Source organism: Cannabis sativa, chromosome X, assembly GCF_029168945.1.
Source record: "Cannabis sativa cultivar Pink pepper isolate KNU-18-1 chromosome X, ASM2916894v1, whole genome shotgun sequence".
NCBI classification, from domain to species: Eukaryota; Viridiplantae; Streptophyta; class Magnoliopsida; order Rosales; family Cannabaceae; genus Cannabis; species Cannabis sativa.
The window spans coordinates 77,847,040-77,859,863 of record NC_083610.1 but is presented as its reverse complement, the minus strand read 5'-3'; the positions used below and the strand labels follow the sequence as shown (position 1 = coordinate 77,859,863).

The 12,824-nt window shown below is 33.4% G+C and overlaps 1 pseudogene; it reads right to left on the bottom strand.

The window, feature by feature from the left end:
- Positions 1 to 7,155: 7,155 nt before the first annotated feature.
- On the bottom strand, positions 7,156 to 12,515 carry LOC133032490 (uncharacterized; annotated as a pseudogene).
- Between the last annotated feature and the right edge of the window lie 309 nt (positions 12,516 to 12,824).

Here is a 12,824-nt window from a genome sequence, read left to right as displayed (position 1 = left end):
TCAAGCATTGAAAGAAGATCGGACCCGATTTTAGTAAGTTTCCCGTTTCTGGGCAGATCTGCTTCGTCAGCATCCGAATCTGATGTAGCAGATCGTGTTTCTTTTGGAAAGTTTTTGTACAGCTGCTAATTCGAACTTGTGGTTGCCTCTTTGGTTTCTATGATCTATAAATAGAGCCTAGAGAGCAACCATTCGAATTACCTCTTCCATTATTCATTTTCTACATTTATCTTTTGAGAGAAGAGAGTCTTTCTTTGTTTTGTGAGAGCCTAGTTGTTCATCTAGGTTCTAGTTGTTCTATTTCTGTTCTTACTCTATCCTAGAGGTTGTGAAGAACTACTTGACTGAACAAGAGATTGGTCTTCGGGAGAAGACTTGATAAAGCCTTACTTCGGGAGGAAGTAAGCACTTGGTCTTCGGGAGAAGACTTGTTGAAGCCTTACTTCGGGAGGAAGTAAGCACTCACACTTCAAAGACGAAGGGAGTTCGGGCTTGAAGGTGTTTCAAGAAGTCAGATTCATAAAGTGGATTACAAAGGATTGCGACAATACTTTAGAGGGAGTCTAAACTTGTTTAAGTCAATTGTCTTTGTAATTTTGATACTTTATTAATTGATTTCATTCTCTGGGCGTGGCCCCGTGGACTAGGAGTGTTCGGGAGAACACTGATACCACGTATAAATCTCTTGTGTCAAGTTATTTATTTTTCTGCAAATATTTTATATTCTGCCTGTTTCGTTTTGTCAGAAAGCGTAATTACTTCTGTCGCAAACGCTTACAGTTTTTATATTTTCTTATATACAACTGACATTTGCAAAAACACGGTTTTTCACAACCCACCATTGTCCAACAGTCTTTCTTTCATGTACCTGATAAAAAGTCATAATTAATAATCATCCATGTCAAAAGAATATTATCAAGTTTATCATTAAGAGTTAGAAATCATACTTGCACCAAACTCTTATTGGTTGGGCTCCCAAGTATTGCATGCTGCACAATTCTTGAATGTCACTTTTAACAAGCCAAATAAAGTCATCTTCGACTCCAAATAGCTCATAAGCAACTTGGAATTGGATTATGGACGACTTGGGCCACCTTTTGACGGAGTTCCAAAAGGTAATAATTGAGGAAGTTTGGCGTGGTTGGACATAACGACCATAGCCTTTTGCCTTACTCGACCTCTCAGGCTTTTTTGCTTCTCTTCACGGGTTGCTTTTGAAGTTTCTTAGTGGGTGGCTGTGTCTATATATATGGAAAAAAACAGTAAAGTTAGCAATATCATTAATGAATAAGCACAATAGTTAAGTAAACAAATTGAAACATACCAAGTATTTTCCAACAGGTGTAAGATAATCTTTCGACCATGCTACATAACATTTTATAGCTTGATCTACTGTTGCCAATAAATCTTCAGCTATGGGACATGGGAGCAGTGCATTCTCTACATTGAATTTTTCGATAAATACCCGACGATAATTTTTGTGTAGGTATTCATCATTTTTAATGCAGAACTTTCCATCTTTTAAATATTTCTCCTTCACAATGTGACCCGAAGCAACCTTGAGTATCATCCCATCAGGCTGCAACTGACGGTGCATCCAACACGATAAGGTCTACAAATCCAAATTAAAAAAGCAACAATTCAATTTGTAAATTGACCTTATTTATAATCTTGCATTAGATCAATTCGTAAAATAACATTAAGATTACCTCTTCTGAACTACCACCAGTTGGTGGCAGTGCTGCTGCTGCAGCAGATTTTTCTCTAAAGCGCAGTGGTGATGGAGTAGAGACCTTGGCAACACCAGACAGTTGTGCTATGGGATCTGGTGGAATATAGACATTGACAAGACCCGGTGGTTGTGCTACTGGATCGGAAGCAAGGTCAACATGGGATTGTTCATTTGATGCTCCTCCAACACCAGAACTAGATGCAACACTGCTATGCTGGGAACTAATAAGACGAATGAGCTCATCCACTTTATCCTCCAGCTTTCTATTGATTTCCTCGATCTCACGCACGCGTCTCTCCAAATCAGATGAGGCTTGGTTCGACCCATTGGCATTTTTCCTTTTAGGGCGTGGTGTGTTGAAATATTTAGTTTAGGTGACGCCAAAACCCATGGCTCAAACCCGGCCACCATGCTCATCTGTCCCTAGCGCCATGGTTAACACATCCCTTTTACCTTCCACTTGTACAACACCCTCTTCCACTTGCTTACGATATTTGCCCTATAAACATAACAAATAGAGTTAGAAATAAATTATGAAGCATAACAATTAGTACAAATAAAATTAAACTTTAAACTTACAATTCGTTTAACGATTTCTATAGCTGGGCCCTCCACCTCCCCTTTCGTGTTCATGTGAAGTCTTTTCCAGATTTCAAATCTATCAAATTCAGTAATTTGGTGGCCTGCCTCTTTCTCCATCTGTTCTTGAACCTGTTGGGTTTTATGCCCTAAATAAAACTCATTTCATATAATCAGATTTACTTATTAATAAAGGTCAGAAATAACATTTTATGTTGCATGGTTCACATGATTTATTTCATGATTATATGTGTATATAATGTATGAATTCTTTTTAAGTCCAGAACATATGAGTTGGTTAAAGATTATAGTGTTGTCAGCACAATGGAATATAATCTTTATTATATGTTCAAAAGCAGATTCCCTGATTTGTCAGAACACCGGATTTAGACTGACATGGTATAATCAGCGATAGGTATTCTTACACCTTGGAAAAGTGTTATGTCCTTTCCAGGACATTGGCAAAGTTTACCAGTATCGGATGCATGGAGTATGCATTGGAATGGACCGATATTGAACTTTGAATTAGATTTTGAAACTTACCGTAAATATCTATTCAATTCAATATCATAAGTTGATCCTAGATCACATGATCGAAATCCTGATATGGTTAGGCTCAATTTCAAGAGTATTATTCGTGTTCTTTGATTTGTTAGTTAAGCCTAATCTTTAGTCAGGGTAATACGTACATTTTGGGAACACGGTAATACAATTGAGTGGGGGAGCGCTAACATAAATATGGAATCTATAGCTTCTATTTGGAAAATAGAAGTAAAGGATGATTTCCTTCGAGCTTAACCAAACGAAGATAAATGGTGGAGATCTCATTTCACTTAGGTGAAATATCATTTATACAGGGTTAAGTGTTTTAAGGATAAAATACATTGTAGGGTGTTACGGTAATTTTATTCCTGTACAGTGTAAATCATCTATATAGAGGATCATTGATCACATTAGGGTTATAACAATGGATAACTAATGACGTGTCTATATCGTGGAACATATAGAGCGTTTCTATATGACTGAGAGTGCAATTCCAAGTTCTAAGTGTGGATTCAATGAGGAATTAATAAGTTAGAGAATTTACTTGGTAAATTCGGTTCGACTTATTGGAAGCTCGGTTATATAGACCCATGGTCCCCATACTAGTTGAGGCCATACTGCTTGTAAGACTCAGTTAATTGATGATTTTAATTAATCAATTATAATTCTAAAAGTTAGACTATGTCTACTTTATGAATTCTCACAGTTTAAGGATGAAATCGTAAAGAAAAGGGTTTTTAGGTTTAATTATTAATTAAGAGACTTTGTATGTCTAATTAATAATTATTTTAAATGACAATATTATTTAATAATCTATTTTAGTTATTAAATAATTAGTTTTGGCATTTAAATGATTAGAATTGGAAAAATGGCATTTTTGGAGAAATAGAAATAAAATTGAGGAAACTGCAAAATCCAAGTGAGGCCCATTTCCCTCTATGGCCGAGCACTCCTTTGTGTTTCCCAATTATTATTTTTATTTTTTAATTGTCATGTAATTGCTAATCAAAGCCTAGCTATAATAGGAAAGTGGTGGATCACACTAAATAAGACAGTTAATTGATTACACAGTAATTAAGGAAACTGTTTTATTTGGAAAGTTGTGCTCTCCCTTTTCCCTATATAAAGCAACCTTGCTCTCTTCTCTTGAATGTATGAAAAGCCACGAAATTGAGAGACAAAATTAGAGAGAAATTTCGAAATCCTTGTGAGATGAGTAGTGCCCACACACATCAAGTGGTATCTCAATCATAGTATGGAAGACTATGGAATTTCTGCATCAAAGAAGGAGAAAAGAAGATCCAGGTTCAGATCTTGGTGATGCTCTGCTACAGAAAGGAATCAAGGGCTAGAGATCTGAACATAAGGAGTCATATTATTCCGCTGCACCCACTGTAAGGTTTTCTAACTTTATATGTGTTTATTTTCATTGTTTTAGAATTCATATTAGGTTGTTAATCCAACATACTTGTTAGTAAATCTAGATCCTGGTAAAATAATTTCCAACAGAACCATCCTTACACCACCTCGTCCGGTGTGATGGTTGTAAATATTACAAGCCCTACTTTTTTGGGCCTTTTTCCTCTGCACCTCAAATTCTTGACTTAATCTTGAAGCCACAAACTCTCTCCATTGTTGCAAATCAATTATTTTTTCATAAAGTTTGGGTGGCTTCTTGTAACGCCCTAAATAATTAGGCACGCTACCCAAGTTACTTACGAAACCCTAATCCCTTAAACGGGATTACTAATCAAAAAGGTGCAGAATTTAAACTTTTGTAATTAACAGAATAAAAATAAAACTTGTAATAATTTAAACTTTACAACAGTTGGGATCCCAAAATATTTACAAACTTTATTACAAGTCTTTTTCTTTCAGGCGGCCTGTTGTCCTCAAAAGTGAGTGTTTTAATATTTATACTCGCAAGTGCACGAATCGTTTCGGAATATAGTGTTCATGTAAGTGCAAGGTCGAGCCCATGGGAGTTGACTAACATCAAAAGAAACTATTTCAAACAAAATAAGAATATTCTAACCTAGCTCCAAATATTTGATGGGATTTTAGTTTTGCAAAATAAAATAAAAGACAAGTAACTAAAATACTTAAGATTAAAGATGAGTGAGTATGAAAATGATTTTCAAATAAGATGTGTAAAATAAGATTATTAAGATATTAGAATCCACAAAATGCAAGTTCAATAATATTTATAAGTATATTGATTCCCAAGTTTTAGATATAGTTGAAATAAATCTCACCATATTTTCCAAAATATATTTTTCATTTAAGTACAAGTTATTTTTAAAAAGGTAGGATTTTTCTTCACTTATAAAATGTATAATTTCTAAGCATTAAATGTGTTACAATTTAATGAAACTACACAAAATCAAAGAAACTATGTTTAGGCAAAATATAACACTTATATTCTAAGAATTAGATGTAAGCAATTTAATGAAAGACATTTAATCAAAGAGTATTATATTTTTGCATAATGAAGAACTAAGTAGAAATATGCTTTAACAATCAAAAATACATGATATTGAAGATGAAGAAGACATATTTTTGATAGAAAAATCCATGAACTTTATAGCACAAATGGGAAATCAACATACAAACATAAACACTATCTAGTTACATTTTGCTTCATCATCATCTTAATAATCTTGAAAAAAAGATTAGAAGCTCATAACTAGATAAAAATTACAAAAGATAAACATACTTGACATGCTCTTCAAAGTGTAAAAATGGTAGAAAGAAAATGGTAAAAATAAAGAGTGTGGAATGGAGAAGTGTTTTGGGTTGAAGAGGTGTTTAGGGGGTGAAGAGATGTGTTTTGAAATGGTCTTCCAACACCATATTTATAGGCAAAATTAGAGAATTAAATTAATCAAAATAAAATAAATAAAATGATTAATTTAATTAGTGTTGGGAAGAGAATGGATAAATAGAGTATGTGTAAGAGTATTGGAAAAAATAAATGTTTTGTAAGGATGTAAAAGTAGTGAAAGGATAGGGTAAAAAATAAAATAGGAATGTTTATTTAGGTGAAATAAATTGGGAAGAGTAAATAGAGTATTTATGTGTAATATGTGGGAGAAAATGCAATTTTTGGTGTTTGTGAATATAATTTTCGGATAAAATAAATCAATTCACACTTCATTTTTTTTCTTCTTCTTTTTCTTCTGCAGGTGCCACTTGGCGCGAGCTGGTGGGCTAGAGCTGACGTGCGGACGGGTGGCGAGCTGCTGTTGGATGGGCGCTGACGGAAGTGGGGACCAGGGGGTCGCGTGGCAAGCTGCGGATGGAGAGGGCTGATGCTGCTGGGGACCACACCTGCAGGCGGTTGGCAGGTACACTTGCCTTGGTCGGGTGTGCACCACACGCACAAATGGCAGCCCTCAGATCTGACTTTGGATGGCTCGGATTGAGTCAACTTTTCTGACCGAGAGTGGGTCTTGAAACAGGGCTGATCTGATTTTACTTGTAAAATTGCATTTTAACCCCAAATTCTTCACATGTTCTTCAATTTAATCCCTACTTTTTCCACCAAATACACCTAAAAATACATAAAATTAATTAGAAAACTAAAATAAAATTAAAAATAAATACTACATAACATATTATAATAAAATAATTATAAAAACACACAAAAACATATAAAATTACAATAAAGCTAATAAATTCAAAAATAATTAAAAACTTACTAAATTAATTAAAAACTTAAGAACTAAACCAATTTTTAGTAAAAAAAAATGTGAAAAATAACTCTAATTTCTAGAGTTATCACAACCCCAAACTTAAAATTTTGCTAGTCCTCAAGCAAAAGAAAAATTAAAAACACACATTTTTTATTTTTTTTTTATTTTGGTGATATCAAAAATGTCCTCAAAAATTGCACATTGAAAATAGCTTATATAAAATATGAATAAAAATTAAGCTTATCTAATTAATTCAATAGTCAATCTTGCTTTGAAAATATATTTTAAATTCTAAATGTAAAATCTATTCATCAAATTATTATGTGAATTTTGGAAAAATTATTGTAACAAAATCTTTATTTCACATAACAAGATGAATAATTTTCAAAATTTAATCTTCAAGCAAAATTGACCCAAGAATTAAACACAAAGCTTAATAAAGATTCATAATTTTATAAACTAAAATTAAACTCAATCAAAGTATTATCATAGGAAAAAAAAAGGATATCACCAAAGATTTTTTTTTTTTTGAGGCATAAATATATATAGAAAATAAATATATATATTTTTTTAAATAGAAAAACAATAATAAACATTTTTTTTTGATATAAAAATATATAATATAACTACTTTAGCATCCAAACAACACAATTTTTTTTTTTAAGTGAAAAGTACTCTACCATTTATAAGCAAGTGAAAGAAATAACCATAGGAACTCACCACCCCAAACTTAATTTATGCATTGTCCTCAATGTATCAAAATACAAATATAAATTGAAAGTGAAAGAGTTGAGAGTTTAGAATAGTCATACCTCATCTTGGAGCAATGTCAAGAGCAACAAAAAGATAACAACAATCAAAACAAAAAGTTAATCTAAAACATAAAGAAAAATACATATTACCAAGAATTGATGAGAGCAATTAAGGATCATGGTAAATTGGATCCTCAAGGAGGATTTCATCCACTTCCACATTTTTCAATTCTAAAAATGGTTTCAATTTTTGTCCATTAACTTTGAATACATTACCATTATTAGGATTTTCAATTTCAATGGCTCCATGTGGAAAAACAGTGCGGATAATGTATGGACCTACCCACCTAGAGCGTAACTTTCCCGGAAAGAGATGCAAACGAGAATTGTATAAAAGGACTTTTTGACTGGGAGAAAAATCTTTTCTCAAAATATTTTTGTCATGGTAAAATTTCATTCTGTCCTTATACTTTTTCGAATAGTCATATGCATCATGCCTAAGCTCTTCTAACTCATTCAATTGAAGCTTTCTTTTCTCACCCGCTTTGTCTAAGGAAAAATTTAGTTGCTTAATAGCCCAATAGGCTCTATGTTCTAACTCAACGGGTAAGTGGCATGCCTTCCCATAAACAAGTCTGTAGGGAGACATTCCAATGGGCGTTTTGTATGCAGTACGATATGCCCATAATGCATCAATGAGTCTTAGGGACCAATCTTTTCTAGTGGGGTTGACAGTTTTCTCTAAGATATGCTTAATCTCCCTATTTGATATTTCAACTTGACCACTAGTTTGTGGGTGATAAGGTGTAGTGACTTTATGTGTAATGCCATATTGTTTCATTAAATGTTCAAAAGGCCTATTACAAAAGTGTGTACCATTATGACTAATGATGGCACGAGGTGAACCAAATCGTGAGAAAATATTTTCTTTCAAAAACTTAAGCACAACTTTATGGTCATTAGTGTGACATGCAATAGCTTCTACCCATTTAGACACATAATCAACACCAACAAGAATGTATAAATTACCAAAAGAATTAGGAAATGGACCCATAAAATCAATGCCCCAAACATCAAATATTTCAACAATAAGAATAGGATTCAAAGGCATCATGTTTCTCCTAGTTACACTTCCTAATTTTTGGCAACGCTCACAAGATTTACAATGCATATAAGTGTCATGAAAAATAGTAGGCCAATAAAATCCACATTGTAAAATTTTCAAAGCAGTTTTCTTATCACTAAAATGTCCACCACATGCATGATCATGACAAAAAGATATGATTTAGGTTGATCACAGTTTGGAATGCATCTTCTTATTATTTGATCGGGGCAATATTTAAACAAATAAGGATCATCCCACATGAAATTTTTCACTTCAGCATAAAATTTAGATTTATCTTGTTTAGACCAATGAGAAGGAATTTCACCAGTGACCAAATAATTGACAATATCAGCATACCAAGGAAAAGAAGATACATGCATGAGTTGTTCATCAGAAAAAGTTTCAATGATAGTGGTGGAATCATGATTAGTTTCAACAACAATTCTAGACAAATGATCAGCTACAACATTTTCAGAACCTTTTTTATCACGTATCTCTAAATCAAATTCTTGTAAAAGCAAGATCCAACGAATTAAACGAGATTTAGCATCTTTTTTCGACAAGAGATATTTCAATGCAGCATGATCAGAATAGACAATTATTTTAGATCCTAACAAATAAGACCTAAACTTCTCTAATGCAAACACAACAGCAAGCAATTCTTTTGCAGTTGTAGTGTAATTCAATTGAGCTTCATTTAAAGTTTTGCTAGCATAGTATATTACATGAGGTAACTTGTTAATTCTTTGTCCTAAAACAGCACCAATTGCATAATCAGAAGCATCACACATTATTTCAAAAGGAACATTCCAATCAGGAGGGGCGAATAATGGGTGCACTAGTCAAAAGGGATTTTAATTTTTCAAAGGCAACATGGCATTCATTATCAAAGACAAAAGCATTTTCTTTTCCAAGTAAATGACATAAAGGGCGTAAAATTTTGCTAAAGTCTTTTATGAATCTTCTATAAAAACCGGCATGGCCTAAGAATGATCTAATTTCTTTTACTGTCTTAGGTGGAGGAAGTTTTGAAATAAGATCTACTTTTGCTTTATCAACTTCTATTCCTTGAGATGAAATCACATGACCTAAGACAATACCCTTTTTAACCATGAAATGACATTTTTCCCAATTAAGAACTAAATTCATTTCTTTGCAACGAATTAAAACAAGAGAAAGATGGTGCAAACAATCATCAAAAGAATTTCCAAACACAGAAAAATCATCCATAAACACTTCAAGATTTCTTTCAACCATATCAGAAAATATTGCAATCATACATCTTTGAAATGTTGCAGGAGCATTACAAAGACCAAAAGGCATGCGACGATATGCAAAGGTTCCAAAAGGGCAAGTAAAGGTAGTCTTTTCTTGATCTTCGGGGGCAATGGGGATTTGGTTATATCTCGAGTACCCATCAAGAAAGCAATAATAAGCATGGCCAGCTAATCGTTCAAGCATTTGGTCAATGAAGGGTAATGGGAAGTGGTCTTTCCTAGTGACACTATTCAACTTTCTATAGTCTATACACACTCTCCACCCAGTTTGAACTCTAGTAGGAATTAACTCATTTTGTTCATTTTTAACAACAGTGATCCCAGACTTTTTTGGAACAACTTGAACAGGACTAACCCATGGACTGTCAGAAATAGGGTAAATGATCCCTACATCTAACATCTTAATTACATCATCTCTTACTACCTCTTTCATGTTTGGATTTAATCTTCTTTGACTTTCTCGGGAGGGCTTAGCATTTTCTTCTAAATGAATTCTATGCATGCACACAGCTGGGCTAATTCCCTTAATGTCTCCCATGGTCCGACCTATGGCCTTTTTATGTTTTCTAAGGATATCTAACAACTTTGTTTCTTGTTTTTCATCTAAATCAGATGCAATGATAACGGGATAAGTGTTAGACTCTCCTAGAAATGCATATTTCAAAGTGTCGGGCAAAGGTTTGAGATCTAACTTTGGTGGTTCAGGAGTTGACTCAACATGCTCTAATGGAATACATGGTTCAATTTTGGCTTTCCATTTTTCAGTATCCATTAGTGGGGTAGACTCAAGCAAAGAATTGACATCATGAATAAAATCATCAACATTTAAGCACATTCCAAACATTTTTGCATAAGTTTCAAAAGATTCATTCATGTCCATTTCAAACATATTTTCCGTGTTAATCATGTTTACTTCATGTATTTCCTCACACTCAACAGATTTAGCAACATTAAAAACATTCAATTCAACAGTCATGTTTCCAAAAGATAATTTCAATACACCATTACGACAGTTGATAATTGCATTAGATGTAGCTAAAAATGGTCTACCTAAAATGATGGGTATTTGAGCATGAGCATTTTCAACAGGTTGAGTATCAAGAACAATGAAATCAACAGGAAAATAGAACTTATCTACTTTAATTAAAACATCTTCTATAATACCTCTAGGAATTTTCACAGAACGATCAGCTAATTGAAGTGTTATAGAAGTTGGTTTTAATTCTCCTAGACCAAGTTGCTTATAAACAGAATAAGGCAATAAATTCACACTAGCTCCTAAATCAAGTAAAGCTTTGTTAATAAAATGATCACCAATGATGCATGAAATTGTTGGACAACCAGGATCTTTATATTTCACAAGGCTTTTATATTGAATTATGGAGCTAACTTGTTCAGTTAAAAATGCCTTTTTTGGAACATTAGTGTTTCTTTTAACAGTGCAAAGGTCTTTCAGGAATTTGGAGTAGGCAGGAATTTGCTTAATGGCATCTAAGAAGGGGATGTTGATACTTACTTGTTTGAACACTTCTAAGATGTCACTATATTGGTTGCCTTTCTTGATTGGGAGTAATCTTTGTGGAAAAGGAGCTTTTGGAATGGAAGGAAGAATTTGATCATTATCTTTTGACAAGTCATTTGTGTTGGAACTTTGAGGTTGGCTTTGGTCTTTTTCAACTTGAGGTGTGTAATCGGGTTTGGCAATTTGTTTTCCGGACCTAAGAGTTGAAATAGACTTAGCTTCTTCTTTATGACTTGGAATTCCTACTTCATATTGGCCTTTAGGATTTGGGATGGGTTGGCTAGGAAATCTCCCTTTTTCTCTCTCAGTTACGGCATTGGCAAGTTGACCCAATTGTGTCTCAAGTTTGGCAATGGATTGAGACTGATTTTGCATGATTTGTTGGGTGGATTGCATGAATTGTTGTAAAGTGTCTTCTAAGGAAGGCTTTCTTTGTGGAGGGTAAGGTTGACTTGGTTGGGCATGATTCGGATTTGGCATGTTGAATTGGTTTCCTTGGTTCATTTGTGGTTGGTTTTGTCTCCATGAAAAATTGGGATGGTTTCTCCAATTAGGATTGTATGTGTTAGAAAATGGGCTATCATTTGGTTTACCATATGAATGTAATGCATTAGCCTCTTCGGAAAATGTTTCAAGAAAAGAAGGACATGATTGATCATTATGACAAGTACTAGCACAAACTTCTTTTTTAGGTTGAACATGAGAATTCATAGTTTGACTTATGACTAAGGCTTCTACTTTTCTTGCTAATTTTTCAAAAGATGTTCTCAAATCAGTTTCTTCTTTAATTTCATATTTTCCTCCTCTTTTAGGTGAATTATTTGCTCTAGACCTAGGCTCAAAATAATTCCATTGTTGTGAATTAACAGATAATTCTTCAAGAGCTTCCCAAGCCTCTTGCCCTTGTAATTTCAAAAATTTTCCGGTATGCATAGATTGAATCATTTGTCGGTTTGAAGGGGTTAAACCATCATAAAAATATTTTACAAGTCTCCATTTTTCAAAACCATGGTGGGGGCGTTTTAATAATAAATCTTTCCCAACATTCATAAAATTCTTCATTATCTTTTTGATAAAATTCGGAGATTTCTCTTCTTAAATTATCAGTTTTGGACATGGGGAAAAATTTGGCAAGAAATTTATTAAAAAGTTGATCCCAAGTTGTTATGGTTCCGGTTGGAAGTGAGTTTAACCAAGCTTTGGCTTTATCTTTTTAAAAAAAAGGAAACAACCTAAGCTTAACCGATTCATCCGAAAAATTTTAAAAACGAAAAGTTGAGCAAATATCCAAGAAATCTTTTACATGCATGCAAGGGTCTTCTCTTTCTAAACCATAAAAAGAAGGCAACAATTGAATGATTGAAGGTTTAAGTTCAAAATGAGTGGCATTAGTAGTAGGCAAAACAATGCATGATGGAGCATTAGATGAAATAGGTGAAAAATATTCAAGTAGTGTTTTTTCTTGCGCAATATTAGGTTCTTGTTCCATTATGCTTAATTTTTCAAAAACACTTTCAATTTCACCTAAAGTTACTACTCTTTTTACCAAACGATTTTTAGAATCACGTTGCCAATGATGCATGCAATGTCACAAATTTCACAAAGAAACACAAATAACA